Source organism: Borostomias antarcticus (assembly GCF_949987555.1).
Source record: "Borostomias antarcticus genome assembly, chromosome: 27".
In the NCBI taxonomy this organism is placed as follows: Eukaryota; Metazoa; Chordata; class Actinopteri; order Stomiiformes; family Stomiidae; genus Borostomias; species Borostomias antarcticus.
The window spans coordinates 5358844-5382678 of record NC_140260.1 but is presented as its reverse complement, the minus strand read 5'-3'; positions in this window follow the sequence as shown (position 1 = coordinate 5382678).

Sequence of the window (23835 nt, the reverse complement as noted above, 5' to 3'; positions counted from 1 at the left end):
ATGGTACTACGGCAGGGTACGTCTTCAGGAATTCTTCGACCTGCTGCTGGTTGAAGAGGTCAGCTGGGTGGACGATCTCGGGCAGTGGCTGAGAGCCGTTGTAGAAACGTACCTGCTTGATCCGCAGCTGAAACGGGCAGCGCAGCTTCCTCACCAGGTCCTCCATGTGGTCCAAGTACGACAGAGCTCGCTGGACGAGTGCCTTGGTGAACTGCGGATGGGACAAGCCCGCAGTCACAATAGCACCGCTCACTGGGTGTTTGTATGGAAACCAGTAGTGGATGTGGGGCGCGTCTACGTAGAGCTGCAAGAACCTGAGTTCCCCTGTAGCACACATCCTGGTCAAGACAGAGCTCACATCCATTGGCAGCGAATTGATGTTGGATTGAAAATTCACTGCCTCTTGGATCGACAGGGCTGTGTAGAGGTCCCCCCTTACTCCAACCAGCTCGTCGAGAGCACACCATGACCAGAGAAGAACGATTTGTTCGTGTTTCGGAGTGATGTTCAACCCGGCATGCAAACTGACAGAGACAACGCAAGAAGGATCCACGATCTCAGCGATGATGAGGGACTTCTCGGACTTGTTACCAAACTGCTGCACTGTAACAACGAGCTTGAAGTGGGGATGGTCTGCAAAGGTCTCAAGGCATTCGTCCAGAATTCTAAACATAAATTCCTGGTCTTGCTCCAGCAGGTTCCAGGTCCTTGTGTCTGCCACACTGTTCTTGGAAACAGTGGGACGCTTCAAATCAGAAAGAGCTAGAACCTTCATGCGGTCTATGAAGGCCATTCTCACGCCATTCAAAATCAGAAGAACCTCTTCCTTCACGTAGACCGGCTTGCTCCACCTGGTGTCAGCAAGTCCAGCGGTCACCACGCCAGCCTTCGGCAAGAAGGTTAGGTCGAGGAAGAACCCACCGTCAAGCCGGGCAAGGGTCACACCTACCATCTGGTGGAGGTTCTTCAAGGAATCTTCGGAAAGTCCCAGCAGTGGCAGGTGCTTCTTCAGATAAGGCCAGGCAAGGTGGAGATGTCTGTTCTCAAAATGGGGAAGATTGAGAAAGGGAGCCCTTACCTTGACTCCCGCCAGTGAACTCGCCTCCAAGACCATACCATCCAGGTCGTGGGAGTAGCGGAGGCTCTTCTCTGGAACACGCATGGTGGTGGAGTGAATGGGCACCCTTACCTCAGTGTCGTTCAAAAACTCACCTACAGACATGCAGTCTTCGAACGCATCGGTGAAGGCATCCATGTTGTTGAGAGCGGTGTCAATGTAAGACATGGTTCGATGAGATGGAGCTGTGTCTTCTCTCTTCGGTGTCGCAATACTAACTTGTGTCACAAAAACTAACTTGTGAAAAACTAACTTGTGTCACAAAAGCTACTCACAACCACCACCTACCCCCACTAAATCATAGCCTAGCTTTCAAACGAAACCATCCGTGAAGCTCTACGACAACCGGAAGTTGGTGAACGCAATAGTTCGGTGTTATACAATTTTATACTTTGTAAATTGTATAAATATTGAACGGAAGGTCGTAGACACTCGCAACCACCACCTACCCCCACTAAATCATAGGCTAGCTTTCAAACGAAACCATCCGTGAAGCTCTACAACAACGTGAAGTGGGTGAACGCAATACTTTGGTTTTATTCCGTTTTTATTCCGTTTTATACTTTGTAAATTCTATAACTTCTACACGGAAGGTCGTAGCCACTTGCAACCACCACCTACCCCCACTAAATCATAGGTTAGCTTTCAAACGAAACCATCCGTGAAGCTCTACGACAACGTGAAGTGGGTGAACGCAATACTTCGGTTTTATTCCGTTTTTATTCCGTTTTATACTTTGTAAATTCTATAACTTCTAAACGGAAGGTCGTAGCCACTTGCAACCACCACCTTCCCCCACTAAATCATAGGTTAGCTTTCAAACGAAACCATCCGTGAAGCTCTACGACAACGCAATACTTCGGTTTTATTCAATTTTTATTCCGTTTCATAATTTGTAAATTCTATAACTCCTAAACGGAAGCTCGTACAGAAAATTTACCTGTAAGTCGTATGCTAACAGTAGAATTTGAAGAGGAATCGAAAGAGCCCATCCGCGAGGCTCTACGACGGTTCGGTTCAAAAGTTATAGCCGTTTGAACATTTAAATTGAGTTTCTTCATGTTCCCGTCATCGGTTCGACTCCCGGATGGTTCCATTGGATTCCCCGTATGTGATTTAGTGGGGGTAGACGTTGGTTGTGAGTCGCTGCGACCTTCCCTTCAAAAGTTAGTTTTTGTGACACAAGTTAGTTTTTGTGACACAAGTTAGTATTGTCACCGAGCGGGTATAAAAAGGCTGGCTCTACAGTCATTTGCGACCCACTGCTGACATCGACTATGGATGGAAGTACGGCACCGCGTGTCTGGATCATTGGGAGCTCGCTCATTGCCAGACTGGAGCAGCACATCGTTCTTACGAGGTCACGGGAGTTTACCTTCGGATTGGACTGCCGGATCAGATGGATGGGACATGCGCTGGGAGCACTTGGTGCCTCTCCTCCGCAGGACCACTGGTCCTGATCCTGATGTGATGGTGATCCATCTCGGAGGGAACAATCTTGGTTCCCAATCGGGGGTTAGCCTCATGCAGCGCATAAGAGAGGATCTTGGCTGGGTAATGCATCGCTACCCCAAGACCAAATTGATGTTCTCGGACATCGTGGCACGCCGGGTCTACCGACACCAGGGAGCACCTAGCTCGTATGGACTCGAGCGGGCCCGGCGACTTGTCAACCCTGGCGTAGCTGCCTTCTTGGCAGATAGGGGGATGAGTGGGATTAGACATAGCAACATCCGCCATGATTTGGACTACTTTGATAGGGACGGGGTTCTTCTCAACCATAGGGGTAACGAGGTTTTCCTCATAAATTTCCACGATGGCCTGCGCTCCGTCTGTCCACTGAGTAGAACCCATTGATTCCACCTGCACACACGCAAACAACGGCTCTTTTAAGAGCCACCTCCCTCCACATGGAATCTGCCTTGTCGTGGCGTGGAGGCTTGCGTGCCTATCCTTTCAACTCAAGGATAGGCCAGACTAAAGATTCCAAAATATATAAATAAATAAATAATGTATCCTGGGGAGACATCTTGTACAGATTCTTGTTTTTGTTACAAAATACAAATTTTATTTCAATAAAAACATGGTTAAGGTTCCGGCCAGGACTTTTAGAGCCTTCTCTGAGAAACGGAGGAAGATGCTGGCCAACCTTTGAAGTGTTGGGTTTATTTAGTTTTGCAGAGGCAGTGTAAGTCCTCTTTCTTTTATTTAAACTGCTGTTTTTCACAGGGCGTTTCTGTTCCCTGCTGTTTTATTTTGCTTGATTTCTTTGTTAGGGATAGGGTATAAAAAAAAAAAAAAAAAAAAAAAAAAAAACTTCACATGGAATCTGCCTTGACGTGGCGTGGAGACTTGGGTGCCTATCCTTTCAACTCAAGGATAGGCCAGACTAAAGATTCCAAAGGGCTAACCACTCTCACCCCTTAGTAAATCCTATCTCACTTGTTCTTTATTAAGTTTTTCATTTTGTTTGGTGTGTCGGTGTCCGCACCGACAACCAAGGGTCGCAATGGCGTCCTACGGGGTCCGTTCCTCGTAAAACTTCACAAACCTAACCCTAACCCTATCCCACCCATCCCCCTTTTAACCATGTTTTTATTGAAATAAAATCGGCTTTGTATTTTGTATAAAAAACAAAAACAAGAATCTGTACAAAATGTCTCCCCAGGATACATTATTTAGCAGATAAATTAATTTATAATGTGCTCCCAGCACATACCACCACGTCCCATCCATCTGACATTCAAAGCCGAGTATGGTCCCTATCCCATAGACTCAGATCACATGTTAAAGCTGGCCAATCAGCAGACAGACCTGGTGCAGCAAGGACGGCAGGCCATCGCCTTCATCCCCCTCTGGTGTAAGGAACGGCACAACCATGGGCCGATCCTTGAGTAGCTGCACCACCTCAGACTTGCTGAACATATCGGCGGGGTTGAGCACTGGGGGGAGGGAGTTGAGCTTGTAGACCCTCACCTGCTCGATTCTTAGTGCAAAGGGGCACCGCATCACGGATTTGTTGCAGGTAGCTGTGTGCCTTTGACATCAGTGCACTCGTGAACTTGGGGTGGGACAGGCCCGCAGTCACGATTGCCCCACTGACAGGATGCTTGAACGGGCACCTGTAGTGTATGTGGGGGGCATCCACATACATCTGCAGGAACCGCAGCTCCCCAGGGGCCTCATTTATAAACATTGCGTAGAATCCACGTAACTAAGTTAGCTTAGCTAAGTGGGTACTAAAATATACGCACAAAAAATCTCCGATTTATAAAACGCTGCGTATCACAACCCATGTTCACTCAGTCACGCCTACGCCAGCTGCCCTTTATAAATCACAATCAACACTTAACTTGCCGCACGTGAACGCGCGTTCTGATCACACCCCAATTAACGCCCACAATTGCCTATAAATGGTCAGTGATACGCCTATACATATGCAACGACAATGGAGCCGAGTGCAAAAGGCAGAAAGAGAAAGATAGCCTACATTTTACCGATGCGAGGTGGAGGTATTTGTCAACGAGGTAGAGACGCCGCAAAAGGATCTTTTCGGAACGATGATTTCACATGTGCACGACTGATGTTAGGCCTGAGTGGTCCCATTTAGATTATAATGAATTATCTATCATGCAGGCTATATTGGCATTCGTTTAGTGCGGTAGGCCTTATTAGGTGGCTGCTTATATCCAAACTGATAATCATTATACGCCTATAGTGTTGTTGCATGGGTAATGGGGTTTGGATCTATATTGCACGTTATCTAATGCTTCACAGGGTGGCCCATGAATAAAATGCCTAACTTATCAACGTATAAACGGGTCAATTTACAATGACATCCATAACAATGCAAACATGTAGGCCTATAGTTACTACTTAAGGCAAGTATCCCCAATTTAACTGTACGACAGATCTGAGGGTTCTTTGCAGCAGCAAATTTGTGTATTTTCCGGGATATCATGCATTTCACATACTTTCTCAAAACATTCTGTGGGCATATAGAAGCTGCGTGTTCTAATGGATGTTGCGGGATAGCCAAGCACATATTAGAACATCTGTGCCAAGTACCGGCATATCCAAGGCCCCGTGCGTCATGGCCTACTATAATCCAGCTATATCAGTGCCTGTATCGAGGTCTTGTAAATATATGGGGTCCATGGATGAGTTTCATGTGATTCTATAAAGCGTAATTATAGCTACACACATGACGATTCGGCAAATTAATAATCTAACTTGCTCCCTTGTGTTCTTACAACTTGGAGACGCATCACCTCCATGCGCTGTTTTGCGCACAGCTAATTCTACCAAAGCGGCATGTGAGCATTGGGATGACGTGTTTTTAGGCCCACATTCCTCGTATGCCTGCTACATGACAATCATAAGACAATATGAGGATATATGATGATGTACAATATAGCCTAATGTAGCCTACAGTTGCCTCAAGTAGGACATTTCCATTCACCGCTCAACATCATTGTAATTGCGGCTTGCCTCAGTGGTCATTCGGGTTTACATAAAAGCCTAATCAAATATAGGCTATAAATACATAAATACATTAACGAATGAATAGGTGGATAATTAAACATACGAATAATTAACTTAATAAATGATTAACTGAATAAATATACTTCAACGCCGAATGCAACATTTGTTTGGTGCGGTATAGGCCTTATAGTTGTAGGCTATCGACATACGGAATCATTACTATGATAAGCCTATAGGCTTGTGTCGTGTTGTGTTATCAACGTAATGTGGCTTTTATTCATAGGCTACTGCCCGTGATGCTTCTCGGGATAGCCTATAAATGAATAGGCCTACAACATAACATTATATTATGACACAAATGGGTCAATTCACAGACACATCCAAAGCAATGCCGACATTATTTCGTGATTAGGCTACGGTGGCGATTGATTCCGTTTAAACTGTGTGACACATTGGAGGGTTTCTTGCAGGGACCGATGTATTTATTATTCAATATGTCATGTGTTTCGCAGACTTTCCCGAGTTTCATCCCTCTGCCATCGGAGTCGCGTTTTCCCCTTTCTCCAGAAACGTGCTTATCGTTGTTAAAGGAGGGTCGAAGTGTGCGTAGAGTTACACACACCTTAACCCAACTTATCGCTCAGCTCATTTTTTATAAATACCAAAAGTTGTGTAGAAAGTTGCTCAGCATGGGTTACGCACGCTTTTGTACTTAAGCAACGTTTATAAATGAGGCCCCAGGTGCGCACACCCTGCTGAGCACTGAGCTCACATCCATGCCACGTGAGTCTACGTTCGTCTGGAAGTTGACGGCTTCATGGAGTGAGAGGGATGTGTAGAGCTCACTTCTGAAACCCACAATGTCCTCCAGACCAAGGTGGGGGATGGGTCCCTGGGTGTACCTGACCCCGGAGTGGAGCGGGTGGTACCGAGGTGGAGGGGAAACAGCCGAAGGTCTGTAGTTCTGGATCATTTTACCCATATTGTTGCTTTTTCTTTTTTCTTTTCTTTTTTTATTCTGTAAAATCCGCATAGGGTCACCGCAGCTAGTTGTGTGGTGTGTGTCTGGGTGTATCTAATTGGTGGTGTGTGTATCTAGTGGTGTAGTGTGGGGGTCTGTAGCAATGTTGGGGCCTACTATGTGTGTGTGCATTAACATATGTGGGGTGTATGTTTGGTGTAGGTAAAAGTGGACGTGTGTGTCTATATGTGTGTGTGTGACATGGGCCCAGTGTTTGGTGCCCGTACATTTGGAACATTCATACTGCGGTACATAATAAATAATAAATAACAATTGGAGAGCTTGGACAGCAAGTCAAGATGGAGTGTTGGCTTGCTGCCCAAACACGCTCTTACCGCGGCCTTGTTGTGTGCAGTGCTCCCGTGGTCCCTCTGCGCGCAGGCTCTGGTCTGTTCTCCACTGGTCTGGATCCGGTGGTGAGGTTGTTCCCTTTGGATGACAAACTTGGAACTGATAGAAGCTTGAACAAAGATTGCAAATAAAAGAACGCTATACACCACATGTACTGCTCAAAATAAGGTACAGATATTAAAACTACTGTAGAGTCCAATGTCTCAAGGGTTAGGGTTAGGATAAGGGATGAAAGCTACTTTTGGTACCGGGTTAGGGTTAGGTTTTGCGTAACAGAGGGTTAGGGTTAGGGTTAGGGATGAAAGCTCCTTTTGGTACCGCTAAAAACATGTTTTTTGGGAATAACTTTCCAACGGAAGGTGATAGAGACCTAAATTCTTTTTCCGCCCCCCCATAGTCGGGGTCAGGGTTAGGGTTAGGGGAGGGAATCTAAGTGTCAGCCTACTAGAAAGCGGGCTGAATGCACGGGCACACAAAAACTACTAATCTGCTCTATCAAAAAGTAAATCAACGGAGAATGAGGTGTCATCCACCATCAACAATCAAGGGATCTCCGGTTTCAGGAAAAGATACATACTAGGTAGGTAAGATCGGGAGTAAAAGGTCTAAAAGTGGTATACCAGCAGGGTATAAAGGAACAGGGGACGGTCTAAGAATAACTAAAAGGATGAGAACGAAAAAATAGGGGAGGCAGGTCACAAGTGCTGTGGTAAAAGTGCTTGTTCACACACTCAGGCAATAAAATCATGCAAAGAACACACGTGAATCCATATATAAAAGAGAAACCTGCACTCACACAAACCATTCACTTCACCATCCATCTAGCATTCATTTTTTATTTAATTTTCATTTAAACCGTGTGGCGAGAGAGTGCTTAGTTTCGAAATCCACATTCTCTCTCTAAACAATCTCTGCCTTAAAGTCCATCTAACTCCTTGTTCCAGTCCTGTAATCCTCAAATTCTCACAGCCATGCAGTTTAAAGTGCTGATACAGCAACTTAGTGTGAGTAGAATGTTTGATATGGTATAAGTGTTGTTTGAGCCTTACAGACAACATGTTCTTAGTCTGCCCAATATACCATTTATTGCAAACCAAACACTCAATACCATACACCAAGTTCACAGAATTGAGTTGAAGCGCATTCCACACGGGTAAACCGTGGCCAGTGTGTGAATTAAAAATGTAACGAACCGTCCTAAAATGAAACGCAAGAGGGTTCTCTTTCTCTCTACTAAGAGACGCATTTACTAACAGATCCCGTAGATTCCTGTTCCTTCTATAGGCTGCGATTAGTTTAAACTCCTGTAGGGGCACTACTACATTTTGAAGCGAGGTGAAGTTCACCTTTAAGAGGCGATTAAGTGTCACCGAGGTGGATGAGTAGGTGGACACAAATGGAATTAGTTTCTTGTCCACACCCTTCTCCTCCACACTTCTAGGACCCTCCTTCAGTCTTGATATTCCGGAGGAAGGTCCGGCTGTAGCCTCTAGGTCTAAGGGCCCGGAAGAGGGTCCGAGTAGCCGACTGGACATCCGCCTCTACTACACAGATCCGACGAAACCTAATCAGTTGAGATTTGATAATCCCCCTGTAGGTATGTCTAGGATGGTTGTCAGGGGCCGGAACGCGGACCCTGGACCCGTGTAGTGAGACCTCCGGACAGAACAGGCAGACAGAGGGGAGTGGTTGGCACTTGGCCGTTTAATAAATAATAAAATGGGGAGAACTGGTGCCACAACAAAATGGGGGAGGTGCAAACCAATGGGGGGTATGTATGGATGCGTGTGTGTGGTATGTACATGAGATGGGGAAACAAAGAGGGGTGTGTGGGTGCGGTGTGTGTGGTATGGGTATCAGCCGGAATGTGTTAGTGTATGTGCTGCGAGGCCCTACGAGAGGTGGAGGGAAGGGTCCGGGAACTCTGGCGGTCTCTGGTGGTGAGAGGAGGCGGAGCGGCGGCAGACCCGCGGAGCGAGGGAGGTCCAGGAGGCGTACGGGGAGCGGAGTCCGGGAGGGGAGAGTCGAGGGCAGGAAGCGAATGGGAAACGCGGTGCGGAGGCCGGGAGGACGCGGGGGCCGGAGAGGCGCGAGGACGCTGGACCTTCCGGGGGGAACAAAAGAGGGAACACAACACAGGGAAAACAAATGGTTAGTCGATAAGCAACCTTCGAAATAGATCAGGGCGATAGCCGGCTCGTCTGATTACCCTATGAGGGCTAGAAACGTCTGAGCCCCGAGCGATGGTTCCAGCGTCCTCTTGTAGTGGCTCCGGTAACAGGCAACAGCTGCAACGAGTTGGTCGGTGATTGCTGCTGCTGCTGCCGGGCGGAGCCGGCCTCTCCGGCAAGGGGTGGAGTCCGCGTCCTCGAAGCGTGTGCCTCACTGCCCCTACGACTCGACTCCCGGACTGGACCCAAAGACCGAGCCGGGCCCACAACAATGGTAAGACGATCTGTGTAGTAGGGCATGGGTGTCCGTCGGCTTAAAGTAGACCCGAGCCCCGAGCCCCCCCACCCCTCCATTGTTCTTCTTGCGAACAAAAACCTCTGTATCCAGAAAGTTTATCTTCTCTGTGGAAAGCTCAAACTTGACCGATATCGCCTCGTGATGACCATTTAGAGTGTCAAACTGCTGAAATTTAGCTTCTGTGTAGGGCCATACTCCAAAAATATCATCCAAGTATCTTAAATAAAGTAAAGGCAATTTAGAGCATTTGGGGACGACAGTTCGCTCCCACTCGGCCATATAGATGTTAGCATAGGCCGGAGCGAACGTCTTCCCCATTGCTGTACCATATACTTGTAAATAATATTTAGAATTAAACTCAAAATCGTTCCGTGTCAAGCCCAATTCCAGGAGTTTTAGGAGCGCCACATCTGGCCTCACATTGGGCAGCATTATCATTACATTGGGCAGCATTATCATGACGTGAACGCCCAAACGAGGGGCAGAAATGAAGCAGCTGAAAATCACCTCAATCAACCAACAACGTCATGGGTGAGTGGTAAATGAGGCCCTATGTCCAAACACAGTGTGTGACTTTCCCAGACTGAAAGAAGACTGCCTGGGAAACGTGGAGGTCTTTCCCAGAGGTGAGTGGTGCTTTCAGTGAACTCCTATGCAGGTCAGTGAGGTCAGACGTGGGTCAGTTACTGCTGGAGAGATCAGTGTTGAAGAACCAACCAACCAATCACAGCTCTGAAGTGAATGATGCCAAGAAAAACCTTTCTCATAAAATGCGCAATTGTTGTGGTTGTCCCTAGGGCTGTGTGTGTGTGTGTCACATGATAGCCACCCAAACAGAGCCCCCGTGGCGAGGGCAGCAGCGCCAAAGCACAGCCATGGTGACACGCTGGTCTCTGTGAGGGTGTGAAGGGGAGAGAGAGAGAGAGAGGGAGGGAGGGAGAGAGAGAGAGATAAATATCCAGCATTTAGAGTTTCATTACATGGCGCTCTGAAATACTCGATTCTGACCGAACACATTCTACAGTCAGTTATTTCTCCACTCACCACTCTTTGACTGTTCCAGGTCAGGCTCGACCGCTGGACATGCCTCTTTCATGAGCAGGTCCTCCATTTTGGGGTCGATGTACGAGAACCCTGCAAACCGCTCCTGATCTACAGAGTCCTCAGAGTCCTCGGAGTCCTCAGAGTTCTCAGAGTCTTCCAGGTCAGACTCGCTGCAGACTTGCTCCTGATGATTGGCAGAAAAGGGCTGTCAGCAACAAGCAACTAGTCGCATGGAGAATGAAGCACTATGGTCCCAGTAATATGTGTTCTCTCTCTAGAATGTTCTAGAAATAAGGACTATGGTCCCAGTAATATGTTCTCCTTTCTCTAAAATGTTCTGTGTTCTGATATGACTGGAACAGGCTTCATAGTAGAGTCCCTACTTGTCCCCACTTGTTGTGGAAGAAAGACATTTATCACACTAATGTTGCTGCATTTAATATGCAGACGACATCCTGCTGACCGTCTGAACTGATACATTACTGAGGCTCTGAAATCAACAGTCATTTGTACCTTAACGGATAAGTATGCTATTTTGGACATTTGCGGTCTGTCTAACATGAACCTGACACATGAGACCATCATTTCACTGAGCTAGATACTGTAGAGATTTCCTTCCGACTCAAATGTCTTTACAATGGAAGTGGACAGGGACAGACCACAATTAGGGCTAAATGTCCAAAATAGCATAGTAAGCATACTATGCCTTTAAATCAACAAATCTAATATCAGTAAATAAGAAGTCAGTTAATCAACAGACTTAATAGACCATGAAGCCGGAGAACCGGGTCGTACCACTTCGGGGGGGTCCATCGCTCTCTTCTCCAGAGCGGGCCAGCTGATGGTGTCATAGAAGGGGTGGTCCCTGATATTACCCACCTCTCCCAACCTACACCTGGGGTCGACATCCAACAGCTGTGGGGGAGATAGGAGATGGGGCTCGGTGACCCAAACAAATGTTGCTGATTTATGAATTTCATTCATATATATATATATATATATTATGTGTGCGTGTGTGTGTGTGTGTGTGTGTGTGTGTGTGTGTGTGTGTGCTTAACAGACCTTGTCCAGCAGGTCATTGGCCAGGTCACTGGCCAGGTCACTCTCCTCAGTGATGGAGCATGCGAGGTCCATGGCTATGATGGCGCGAAGCACCGTGATGACATCAACGCCGTAGTAGGGCTTCTGGCCGGTCAGCAGCTAGAACATGAGGACCCCAAAGGACCACCAGTCAGCGGAGTATGAAAACGCGTCACTCATAAGGACCTGAGGACAAAAAGAGAAAAGGAGAGTGAATAGAGAGAGAGAGAGAGAGAGCAGGACAAAAATGATATTTGGACCCAGGACTGGTGCCTACTCACACACTCACCTCTGGGGACAAGTACAGCAATGTCCCACACTGGGATGTGGCCAGCTTGCCGTCAGCCAATAACCTTAGACAGCCCGAAGTCAATGATTTTAATGTGGCCGTCCCGGTCGAGCATGACATTGTCTGGCTTCAGGTCTCTGTGTATGACTCCGTTTGAGTGCAAAAACTGGAGGCCGACGACAATTATAGCTGAGTAGAACCTGAGGGACATGTAGGGAAGTTTGCAGAATATTAAGGTTCATAATTATTCTCACATAGCCAGACCTATCTCCACACTTCATTAACGCTGTGTGGACTCAATGGATGGATGTGTAGGGGAGTGGGGGATGTATTTCTGTAAACCAATCACAATCATCTTCGGCAGAGCGATTGCTAGGCTGTTGTTGTTTCACGTAGTCTGGGAGAATCTCCCATCGCCACTGATTGGCCGATCACATGAATTGGCGCCACTGATTGAGCAGTAATAAACAAACTACAAGGCTTATCCCCAAAACCTACATCCGTTGAGTCAGAATAAGGTTCACACAACAGCCCAGACGCTTTGAGGCAGTTTTAGTCGTGGCTGTTGTATGTTGATATAGCTTTAGTGGTTTATCATCATTACGTCACCCTGCATTAACTCCTATAAAAGGGCCTGTATATGACCTGGTGTAGCTCTGGCACTCACCTGGATCTTCCTATAAAAGGGCCTGTATATGACCTGGTGTAGCTCTGGCACTCACCTGGATCTTCCTATAAAAGGGCCTGTATATGACCTGGTGTAGCTCTGGCGCTCACCTGGATCTTCCTATAAAAGGGCCTGTATATGACCTGGTGTAGCTCTGGCGCTCACCTGGATCTTCCTATAAAAGGGCCTGTATATGACCTGGTGTAGCTCTGGCACTCACCTGGATCTTCCTATAAAAGGGCCTGTATATGACCTGGTGTAGCTCTGGCACTCACCTGGATCTTCCTATAAAGGGGCCTGTATATGACCTGGTGTAGCTCTGGCGCTCACCTGGATCTTCCTATAAAAGGGCCTGTATATGACCTGGTGTAGCTTTGGCACTCACCTGGATCTTCCTATAAAAGGGCCTGTATATGACCTGGTGTAGCTCTGGCGCTCACCTGGATCTGGCGAGGTCGAGGGGGCCGTCCCGTATCAGGGTATCCAGTGATCCTCCGCTGAAAAACTCCATCACGAAGTACAGGTGGTCCTGGACACACATACAGCTGTCAGTCAGTCATCGCCGTTGTTGTGTATGTGTGTGTGATAAAGTATATATTTATTTAATTATGTATTTGTTGACTTTTCTTTCTTCTTTCTTGAGTTAATTTTATTTATTTATTATTCATGTATAAGACTTTGCTTTGGAAATAATGAACCTTGTTCTTTCATGCCAATAAAGCTCATTGAATTGAATTGAATTGAGAGAGAGAGAGAGAGAGAGAGAGAGAGAGAGAGAGGATGGAGTGATAGGTAGCCCTGTGGTCAGGGCATCTGACCAGCAAACCCAGAGGTTGCTGGTTCAAGACCAGGCCATTTCCAAGCTACCGTTGTGCCCTTGAGCAAGGTACTTAATCCCCCATCCAGTCTCCGGAATGACCAAGTAGTAACTGAGAAGTGAGGAGGTAGATCTTACCTTGTCCTGGTGGAGTACAGGTGGCCGAGGAAGGGGTTGTCCCTAGCCAGGGTCAACACCCGCCTCTCCACCATGACAAACTTCAAGTTATTGTTGATGAGACAGGGCTGGGATGAGACAGGGCTGGGGGATGAGACAGGGCTGGGGTGGGATGAGACAGGGCTGGGATGAGACAGGGCTGGGGAATGAGACAGGGCTGGGGTGGGATGAGACAGGGCTGGGATGAGACAGGGCTGGGGGATGAGACAGGGCTGGGATTAGACAGGGCTGGGATGAGACAGGGCTGGGGGATGAGACAGGGCTGGGATGGGATGAGACAGGGCTGGGATGAGACAGGGCTGGGGGATGAGACAGGGCTGGGGGATGAGACAGGGCTGGGGTGGGATGAGACAGGGCTGGGATGAGACAGGGTACGGGGATGAGACAGGGCTGGGGTGGGATGAGACAGAGCTGGGATGAGACAGGGCTGGGATGAGACAGGGCTGGTGGATGAGACAGGGCTGGGGTGGGATGAGACAGGGCTGGGGTGGGATGAGACAGGGCTGGGGTGGGATGAGACAGGGCTGGGGGATGAGACAGGGTTGGGGGATGAGACAGGGCTGGTGGATGAGACAGGGCTGGTGGATGAGACAGGGCCGGGGGATGAGACGGGGGGGGGCGTGATCAGAGAGGACACCCTCTGTTTGAGATGGGCTCTCTCTCACGCCGCCATCGCCCCCTCGCCATCGGACGGGCGAGACATGCGCGTAGCCAGCGCAGAGAGAGAGAGAGGGAGGGAGAGAGGGGATGAAGAGGACTGGGGATGAGAGAGCCAGGATGGCTCAAACATAAAACCATGTGATAAAAGAGAGGTCGTCACAGAAAGAAAACGGGAGTGTGTGTGTGTGTGTCTGTCGCCCGCAGACCACCCTGAGTCCGATAGATACCCCCGTGTCAGCTGTGGATGTTGTAGTACTTAGTTAACACACACACGTACACACAGACACACACCAGTCCACATCCGGCTAAGGCCTGGACCTGGGCCCAGTTCCCCTTCCCCTCACCCTAACCCGGGTCCGTATCCTTTTCCCACCCCACCCTACCCCAACCCCTGCCTCTATCTGCCTCTATTGCCACACCTCTCCCATGATGCTCTTAGCCTTTCTTGCTCTGAAAATGTAATTTGACGTAATTTATTGCTCTATATATGGCTATGTGTGCTACTAATCCTGTTCTGCCTTCCCTCTCCCTAGTGCCTCTCTCTCTCCCTCCTATCTTCTAACCAGGTCCAGTGGATGCCCCACTGTCACGAGCAGACCACCCTGAGTCCGATAGATACCCCCGTGTCAGCTGTGGATGTCGTAGCAATTAGTTAACACACACACACACGTACACACAGACATACACCAGTCCACTTCCGGCTTTAGGCCTCGGCCCAGTACCCCCTTCCCCTCACCCTAACCCGGGTCCGTATCCTCTTCCTACCCCCCACCCTACCCTGACCCCTGCCTCTACCTGGACCCAGGCACACTCACACACACACAGACATACACCAGTCCTGGGCTCAGATCCCCTTCCCCTCACCCTAACCCGGGTCCGTATCCTTTTCCTACCCCGACCCTACCCCTGACCCCTGCCTCTATCTGGGCCCAGGCACATTCACGCACACACAGACATACACCAGTGTTTGCCATGTCTCTCCTATGATGTTATTAGCCTCTTTTACTCTGAAAATGTAATTTAATGTTATTTATTGCTTTATAAATGTTCTTAGCCGGTAGACAAACATACTCCAGGAGCTTGCTCGATCGCCTTGTTGAGAGGGGTCAGGGAAGAAGTTTTTACAGCTCACTTATCTGGCCCCCGGGTGATACTGTTTTTTTTGCTTCCCTCTGGAATATGTAGGGGTGGGACGTCTGCCCACCTCCCTTGTTCTCTGTAAAGCGCATTGTGTTGCCTCTGGGTATGAAATGCGCTATACAAATAAAGCTTTGATTGATTGATTGATTGATCTTCTGAGCTATGATGTTGAATAACAGCTGTGTGCTGTGTTCTCCCAGGGAGAGAGAGAGAGAGAGCTGAAGGCAGAGAACGACCGTCTGAAGCTGGAGAGTCAGGGTTGCAGGCCTCCATCTCCTCCTGCCTCCTCACACACACCCACTTCTGGCCCTGGACTTACAGCCCCAACCTCACCACGTCCACCAGCCTGGGCAAGACGAGACAGACGTGTGGGTGTGTCTGTCTGTCTGTCTGTCTGTCTGTCTTCAACTCTGTCAACTCTGTCTGTCTGTCTGTCTTCAACTCTGTCTGTCTGTCTGTCTGTCTGTCTGTCTTCAACTCTGTCTGTCTTCAACTCTGTCTGTCTGTCTTCAACTCTGTCAACTCTGTCTGTCTGTCTTCAACTCTGTCAACTCTGTCTCTGTCTGTCTGTCTTCAACTCTGTTAACTCTGTCTGTCTGTCTGGTAACTGTCTTCCCTCCCCTCAGACATGCTGCTGGACCACACCAGCGGGGAGGCGTGTTGAAGGAAGGACTACACTTCAAAATGGTGGTCAGCCTGGACGAGGACAGCAAATGAGTAGAGGTGAGACTGACCCTGAGGTCGAACAGGGCTCAGGGCCCCTGTTAATCACACAGCACAGTAGTGTTGCACGGTGTATCGATACTAGGAAAGTACAAAAACGGTACAATACCCAAATTTAAAGTATCGATACTTTAAGAAAGACAGTGTTTTAATAAGAGCCGTATATATTGAGTCGCGTTCATGCGACAGTGAAGCCGTATTTGTTTGTAGGCTATAGCGCTCTGCTTCTCTCTCCCAAGATCCCCGAGTCGCGGGGCAGTATGTGTGTGTGTGTGTGTGTGTGTGTGTGTGTGTGTGTGCGCGCTCTCTCTCTCTCCTCGCTCTCTCACTCTGCAGTGAGCAGCGCAACAGTTTTCCCCCTCATATGCACGCAGCATGTTCGAGAGGACGGTAGCTAACCTGAGATGGCTACAAGTACAAATGTCGACCGTCCACAGCTTGTTGATAAAGCTGATGCGCGCAGCGAAATCTGGCATATTTTGCTTACAGAGCCGACAGTGAGGGCAAGCCCATGGACATTACAAAGCCCATCTGTAAACGATGCTACAAATCTATACAAACCAAGGGAGCCAATACGACCAACCTGGCAAAGCATCTTGCAGACAGACATGCCGACTTACACAAACAATTCAAAGAGCGACAGATTAGCGAATGTGATAGAAGATAAGATACATACAGCAGCAACACCAGTACTGTATACAAACAAAGGATATTTAGCCTACCTTATGTTTCAATGTATGAATGCACAATACATTTATTGCACCAGATGATAGCTAGAGAAGCTAATTTTCATCTGTAGCATGAGACTTTTAGCTAGCATAGCTGTGACATGTGACAAAAAAAAATCAATACCTTCTCCGACCTCCTAGAGCGAGAGAACTGTTAACCGTTAACCGTGAGAAGAGACAGATCTCTTCTGATAATTTGGAATAGCAAAAATGCTTCAATAGGCCTGGGTTAATTAATAATAATAATAATAAGCTTTTCAAGTTCTTCTGATTATCTCACAGTTTGCAACAACATAGGCATAATTTATTGATTTCTCCCCACACAGACAAACAGATGCCAGCACAATCCCAAACCACCCAGTCGAGGCAGCCTTCCCTTCCAGCTGTGTTTGAAAGCTACAGGAAATATGATAAAGACTCAAAAGATGCAAAAAGACTGAACAGAGCACTAAAGAAGGCCAACAATTTAAAGTTCCATGTTCTGTCATCTATTATTCCATTACTTTTCCTTATGTTTTTAGATTTTCACTGTGGTATCGTTTCGGTATCGGTATTGAGATATTTTGGGCAGGTACAGTATCGTATCGAAGTCATAATATTGGTATTGTGACAACACTACAGCACAGCGACATCATCCTGATCTTGTCTGTTCCTTCACACAAGAGTTCAGACTCTACCACTTCCTGATTGGTTGCATCGGCGTGAGCAGTAAAGCAGTAAAGTGGGACTTCCTGGACGGCATGGTCCGCTGACTTTTCAAGGTGAACACCTCCCCCTTCACCTCACTCCCCTTTACATCACAGCGGTATTATTCAGATGTTGTTATGAATACAGATATATCTTGTGTGTGTGTGTGTTTCCTGTAGGAGGACATCAGCTATGTGGACCCAGTCCGTCAGCACAACGTCGAGGATACAGTATCAGGGACTTGCATCACTATAGTGACCCCAGACTACCAGCAGGTGGGATAAATTGTATCCCCCAGGGATGAAAATAAATGACCAGAGGTGGGCATGAGTAGAGCAGAGGGTTGGAAATCCCAGCCCCCAAATTGCACACTGATGGTGATGATGATGATGATTTAAAACTACTATCTCTACTGTAATATCTGTTGTGTTGTTTTTGTGATCCAAACCGAGCAAAAGTGAGCTGTTTGGCTAGCATGTTTGGCCACCCACTAAATTGGTGTAAGACTAAGCCTATTGACTAGGGAAGCAATATACTGAAACTTGGAACCAGATTTTGGCCTAGAATTGCTGTACTTTGTGTGTGTGCCTTAACCATAAGTTGGCTTGATTGCCGTTGCCTTGTAAAAACCTGTATGCAGTGACCTTTAATGCCTTATTTGTCTCTTGCCTGCCTGTAGTCATTCCTCAAACCTTTTGATCATAGTTGCAGAATTGTCTCCGTCCATAAATAAAGCTTCTTGTACTTTGCAACCTCTGTCTGCTGACCACTTAGGCTACCTAGGGGGAAATTAACCTTTGGGTCTCCCATGTTCCCCATTATGGCATTGTCACAGCTACTCTAAGCACGTCCTACAGGTTACACATACGCGTGCGCGCACACACACACACACACACACACACACACACACACGGATATATTGCCTTGCCTATGGCCTGCTGGTGGACAAACCTGTACAAACTAAATTTTACTTCAAGTCAATTCAGTGATCCAACTTTACAGTATGTTGTTTACTTCATGACAATTACCAGATGGCCTTTATCCCCCTAAATCAGCCTGAGAATGCTAGCTCATGCTAAATAGGCTATGGTTTTTGCATCAATTTGTAGTGTTAATAGAATAATGCTGCATTCTGTTTAGTTACACAGCTGTTTTACTAAGTATAATAAGTATATTATTCTAATGCTGGTTGTTCACATTATTTTGTTATATTATTGTGACTGGTGTAGGCTAGGCCTACCCTCCTGTGTGTTTGTTGCAGACACCATACATGTGTCCCCCTCTGTAGCCTACATCCATTATCTTATCCAAACCATTTCCTGCCTCCATGTTAACTCATTTAACAAGAGTCCCACTGTGGATGTACTGGTCCCCTACAGTAATTCAACATTACAGGAAAAAACACCACCCGACATCTAAATGAACATGAAGAATTTAAATGTGAAATTTCATAATACAACTTAAGATAAAACATAATTAATATAACATAACAGGACAAACATGAACACTAACAAGAACAATAACAAGAACTTAACTTTAAACTATTTACAATTTAAAAATGGACAACCATAGTCCCCACAACATCTGCCATTATTTCAAGGGGCACTTTGGGCAAATCAACCGCCCCCACAACCCCCACCCACAGCTCCCTGGCCACAGTGTAGACATTGTAGTCTGTTGTGAGGAGGGACAGAGGTGCACCCTCGTCGTCTTCTGCCATCACTCCGGCGATGGAGAGGGCCTGCCCTTTTATAGCTGCCGGCTCCTACAGGAGGACAATCAGATATAGGGTTACAGACATTACTAAATTCATATTTAATTTACAGCACTTTTTGTTTCTCATGTTTCTTTTTGTTTTTATTTTCCATGGTCAAAGTAACATAAATAGTAACAAATGTACAGTATGCAAATATACTGAGCAGATTTATCAAAGGTGGGAATTTAGAGCAGGTGTGCCCATAGGTGTACAGTTAATTTATGACTAACATGAGCCTTGTAGACCAGCTTGATGAGTAGTCTGTGCAGTCTGTGCATGTATGTGCAGTCTGTGCATGTATATTTGCAAGATCCCTATTTTCACACATTTAATGTGACATAATTTACCTCAGTGCTGGTGAAAGTGGTGCCTTGTAGGCTGTAGCCATACTGGCTGGTGTGGCCCTTCAAATGTGTCAGGCGGACCAGCATCCCTAGGCCCAGCTTGAGCATGGTGGCCTCCCTCCATAAGGAGACCTCCACCTTCTCTCCGTTCTGAAAATAATAAAATGAAAATAATTCAGTGCAGTAGGCTGGGTTTCCAGTATGCCACACAGCATGGATTGTGCTGAGAAAGGACTTAAACTCTCAGTAGTCTACAGTATTTACAACTGAAGTCAGATTTTCTTTCTTAAAACAGATTTACCTTCTCCAATGTTAATTTTTGGAGCGGGACCTGCTCCCTGCCCACTGCCACCAGTTTGACGGTGGACATCTACAACACATAGCAGGAAAATAAGTTGGTAGGAAATACCATCCCGTTTACCCCTTAGGGAACTAGTGAATAATCCTCTGTTGTAAATATGAATGTTCACTGAATATGAACTAACCTCCACGATCCGCCCCTCCAGGGAGATCACCCTCCCTGACACCCTCCCTGACATGTTTTCCAGGGGTGAGGGAGGGTCAACCAGGTGGTTGGCCTCCAGTTCCAGCTCAGGTGGGATGATGAGATTGGCCGTTTTAAAGCACATAGTTTCTCTTTTTAGATGTATATCCAGTGTTCTGGCGTCCCGGACCTCATCATTTTTTTTAAAGTATGTCTGGCCTGCCTAATGAGATGCAAAGAATACAAGAAAAGGGGTAAGTAGCAAATACAACATTATGACATGAATGTTTTTAATAAAATATTGATTCATTAATGAGCGTGCTCTTGAAATCTAACTAAAACCAAGTAAGATTTTCATTCATAGTTCTCCAATCTGAATTTTGGGAGCCTGGGATGCCTATAATTCATGTGAGTAACATAAAGATAATTAACCTTTAGCTTTCCAGACCACTCTTCGTAGAGTGTGACCTTGGTCACTCTCTTTCCATCGGTGATGGCGCATATTTTATTGTGCTTTGTGACCCTTGGGGAGCAGCCCTCCTCCCCAAGAGTCCACCCGAGGACCTTTGTCATGTCCCGCTCAGCCAGGACCTTCACTAAAAGGGTTGGTGGGCGGCTGAGCGGGGTGGCTTTATAGTCCTTCAGAGCCTGGAAAGTCATTCTGAAAAATAAAAGTAAAAAAAAAGTTTTGGTTGTACATAAAATCACGTGTGAAACTTTGGAAAAATTTGGAAGTGTTAGATTGTCTGTAGGCTAAGCCTACTGTATAGTGGATCTATGTAAAATTCTTGTTGTTTTCATTATGAGTGCTTTTTGTTGTTGACCCTAGTGGTTATGCACCTTTCACGTTGGTGCGGCCGACTACAATTCAGCTCTTGTCGTGGGCGGGCGTGTGCACGAAACGAGCACGCGCGCGACAATTTCACGGGGTCGCGCCCGCTTGCCGCTCCGCCCCAGATTGTCCGCGGCTCCCAAATTCTCTCATTGAAAATGAATTACAATGCGCGGATGTCGCTCCTCGTCTGAAACGGCCTTAAGTCTGTGAGTCTGCAAGGGTGGACATTGGGACTGGGCCATAATTTCAAAAGACGTGTCATTCATTGAAATGTCTCATTAGCATTAGGAACGCTACCACTAGGGGGTGATGAGCTTACAACCCTCCCTATAAACTGAAGAAGAAGAAGACTCCAATGACTAACCGACGTGCGGTCACCCCGAACGCCAAATCCTGACCTCCGACACAACTGGAACGCAGAGTGCTTGTTTCCCCAGCGTGGGTAAGTTAGCTAATGAATAGTAACTTCGGTTAATTTTGACAATCTAATGTGACCCGTTATTTTATTCTCGTAATTCACCGTGTCTTGCTTTGTTTCACATCCCGGCGAAATGTGCCTCTGCAAACATTAGCTAGCCAACTCTAGCTAGAGAGCGCTAGCTCTAACGTTAGGGCATGAAGATTAATTTACTGGTTAACAGCGGTTTGCTGCTAACCGTATATATTTTTTGCAAACTTTGTACGAATCGTTAACGTTGTGACGTTAGTGGGCATGAATGGGCTATGCGTGCATGTTTGCAACTAGGACCACGGTTCCAAATTAACACCAAGCGCAAAATGCGGGAAACTTGAACGAACATTTTGTCATTTGACGTGTGATGTTTTTGAAGCCACTCGTTAGCTCGTAGCGTGTTAGCTAGACAGCCAAACAACCTGACATTAACTTGAGATTGCTGATCAGCATAAGTGTAACCTATTGTTCAGGAAGTGCTGTCATGCGTGACATGCGTGTCATGCGTCCGAGTGGAGCGAAAAATAAATGGTCCTCGTTTGTAACCGCACCTCTGTCTTTATTACAGTATTTTGTACTTTTGAAAAGTATAGGCGACCCACCTAAACCCTTCGGGTACACCAGTTTTAAGATAGGCTAGCACTATTTTGCGGAGGCAGCAGTTCCAGTCTAAAATATTCTAATCTAAGATAATTGTAACTAGCTAGATTCAAGATCTGTCTCTAGTCGGCATGTATACTATATGGTTTACACAACGTGGAATTTGACAAAGGTAATGGCATTGGCTGGTCAGTCAAATATTAGCAAAACTCAAACCACAGTGAAATATATGGCACTTTTGAAATTCAAACAATTCGTTCTTGATGAATAAACTGGTTAATATGATAAATGATAGCTAGCTCACCAAGAATGGGTTACAACTTACTTGTCAGGTTCAAGGTTCTGAGGTGAATCACTTTGACGTCTTAACTTGATGTCTGTAGAAGGGGATTGGGAGTCAAAACATTTTAACTTTACTTTCAATTATAGTATGGTATGGATAATATGATAAATGATAGCTAGCTAACCAAGAATGATGACTAGCTATAGCATTACAACTTACTTGTCAATTCGAGGTTCTGAGGTGAATCTTCAGAGTGAGGTCTCAGTCACTGACCTCTTAATTTTATATTGTCTGTAGAAGGTTTTGGTCGAATCACTATTGTTGTTTTTGTGAAATGATTGGATGATTGTGTGTTACTAGGGTCTCTACCCACTGGATTGCTATATTGTTGAAAGATGATTGGACTTCACGTTTCAGTGTGTTGCGATGGTCCTTACTCGCATAGCAACTCAACTCTCAATGACCCTTCTGATTTGGAATTTGATTCTCTTATAGAAGGTGATTGGGTGAATCACTGTTACTAGGGTCTCTACTCACACTGGATTGCTATATTGTTGAAAGATGATTGGACGTCACGTTTCAGTGTGTTGCGATGGTCTCTACTCGCATAGCAACTCAACTCTCAATGACCCTTCTGATTTGGAATTTGATTCTCTTATAGAAAGTGATTGGGTGAACCACTGTTACTAGGGTCTCTTATTCTGATTATCACCTGGTTACTATTGAAGAGAGGGACTTGAATTACCAACATCTAGAGCAGACCATTCCACAACTAGGCTACAAGTGTGTATTTGGTAGCCTGAGTTATGTGCACACGTTGGTTGTGAGGGGCCTTCAGATGGCCGGCCTCACTCGGATAAGGGCCAAGCAGCTAGAGATTAGCTAGCTCAGTTTCAGCCATTATTGGGATCCGCGTAATGTGGTGGAGGTGTGGTTTTATTTACCCATGAAGTAGGCTACTGTGCCCTGCCAACCTGTCATTGTCGTCATCTTGTGTGTACTGTATGCAATGTGATTTCCAACTAGGCACTAATGTAACTGACTGACTCCTAAAGTCTGACTCCATTGTGTGTGTGTGTGTGTGTGTGTGTGTGTGTGTGTGTGTGTGTGGTTCTACATATGTCTCAGGGAGAGAGAGAGAGCTGAAGGCAGAGAATGACCGTCTGAAGCTGGAGAGTCAGGGTTGCAGGCCTCCATCTCCTCCTGCCTCCTCACACACACCCACTTCTGGCCCTGGACTTACAGCCCCAACCTCACCACGTCCACCAGCCTGGGCAAGACGAGACAGACGTGTGTCTGTCTGTCTTCAACTCTGTCAGCTCTGTCTGTCTGTTAACTCTGTCTTCCCTCCTCTCAGGCGCACACTAGTTGTGGAATGGTCTGTTCTAGGTGTTGGTAATTCAAGTCCCTCTCTTCAATAGTAACCAGGTGATAATCAGAATAAGAGAATCAAATTCCAAATCAGAAGAGTCATTGAGAGAGAGTTGTTATGCGAGTAGAGACCATCACAACATACTGAAACGTGACGTCCAAACATCTTTCAACGATATAGCAATCCAGTGTGTAGAGACCCTAGTAACAGTATTGTCCTGGACGGCCGTTCTAATGGCCTATATTGCTGTATTCA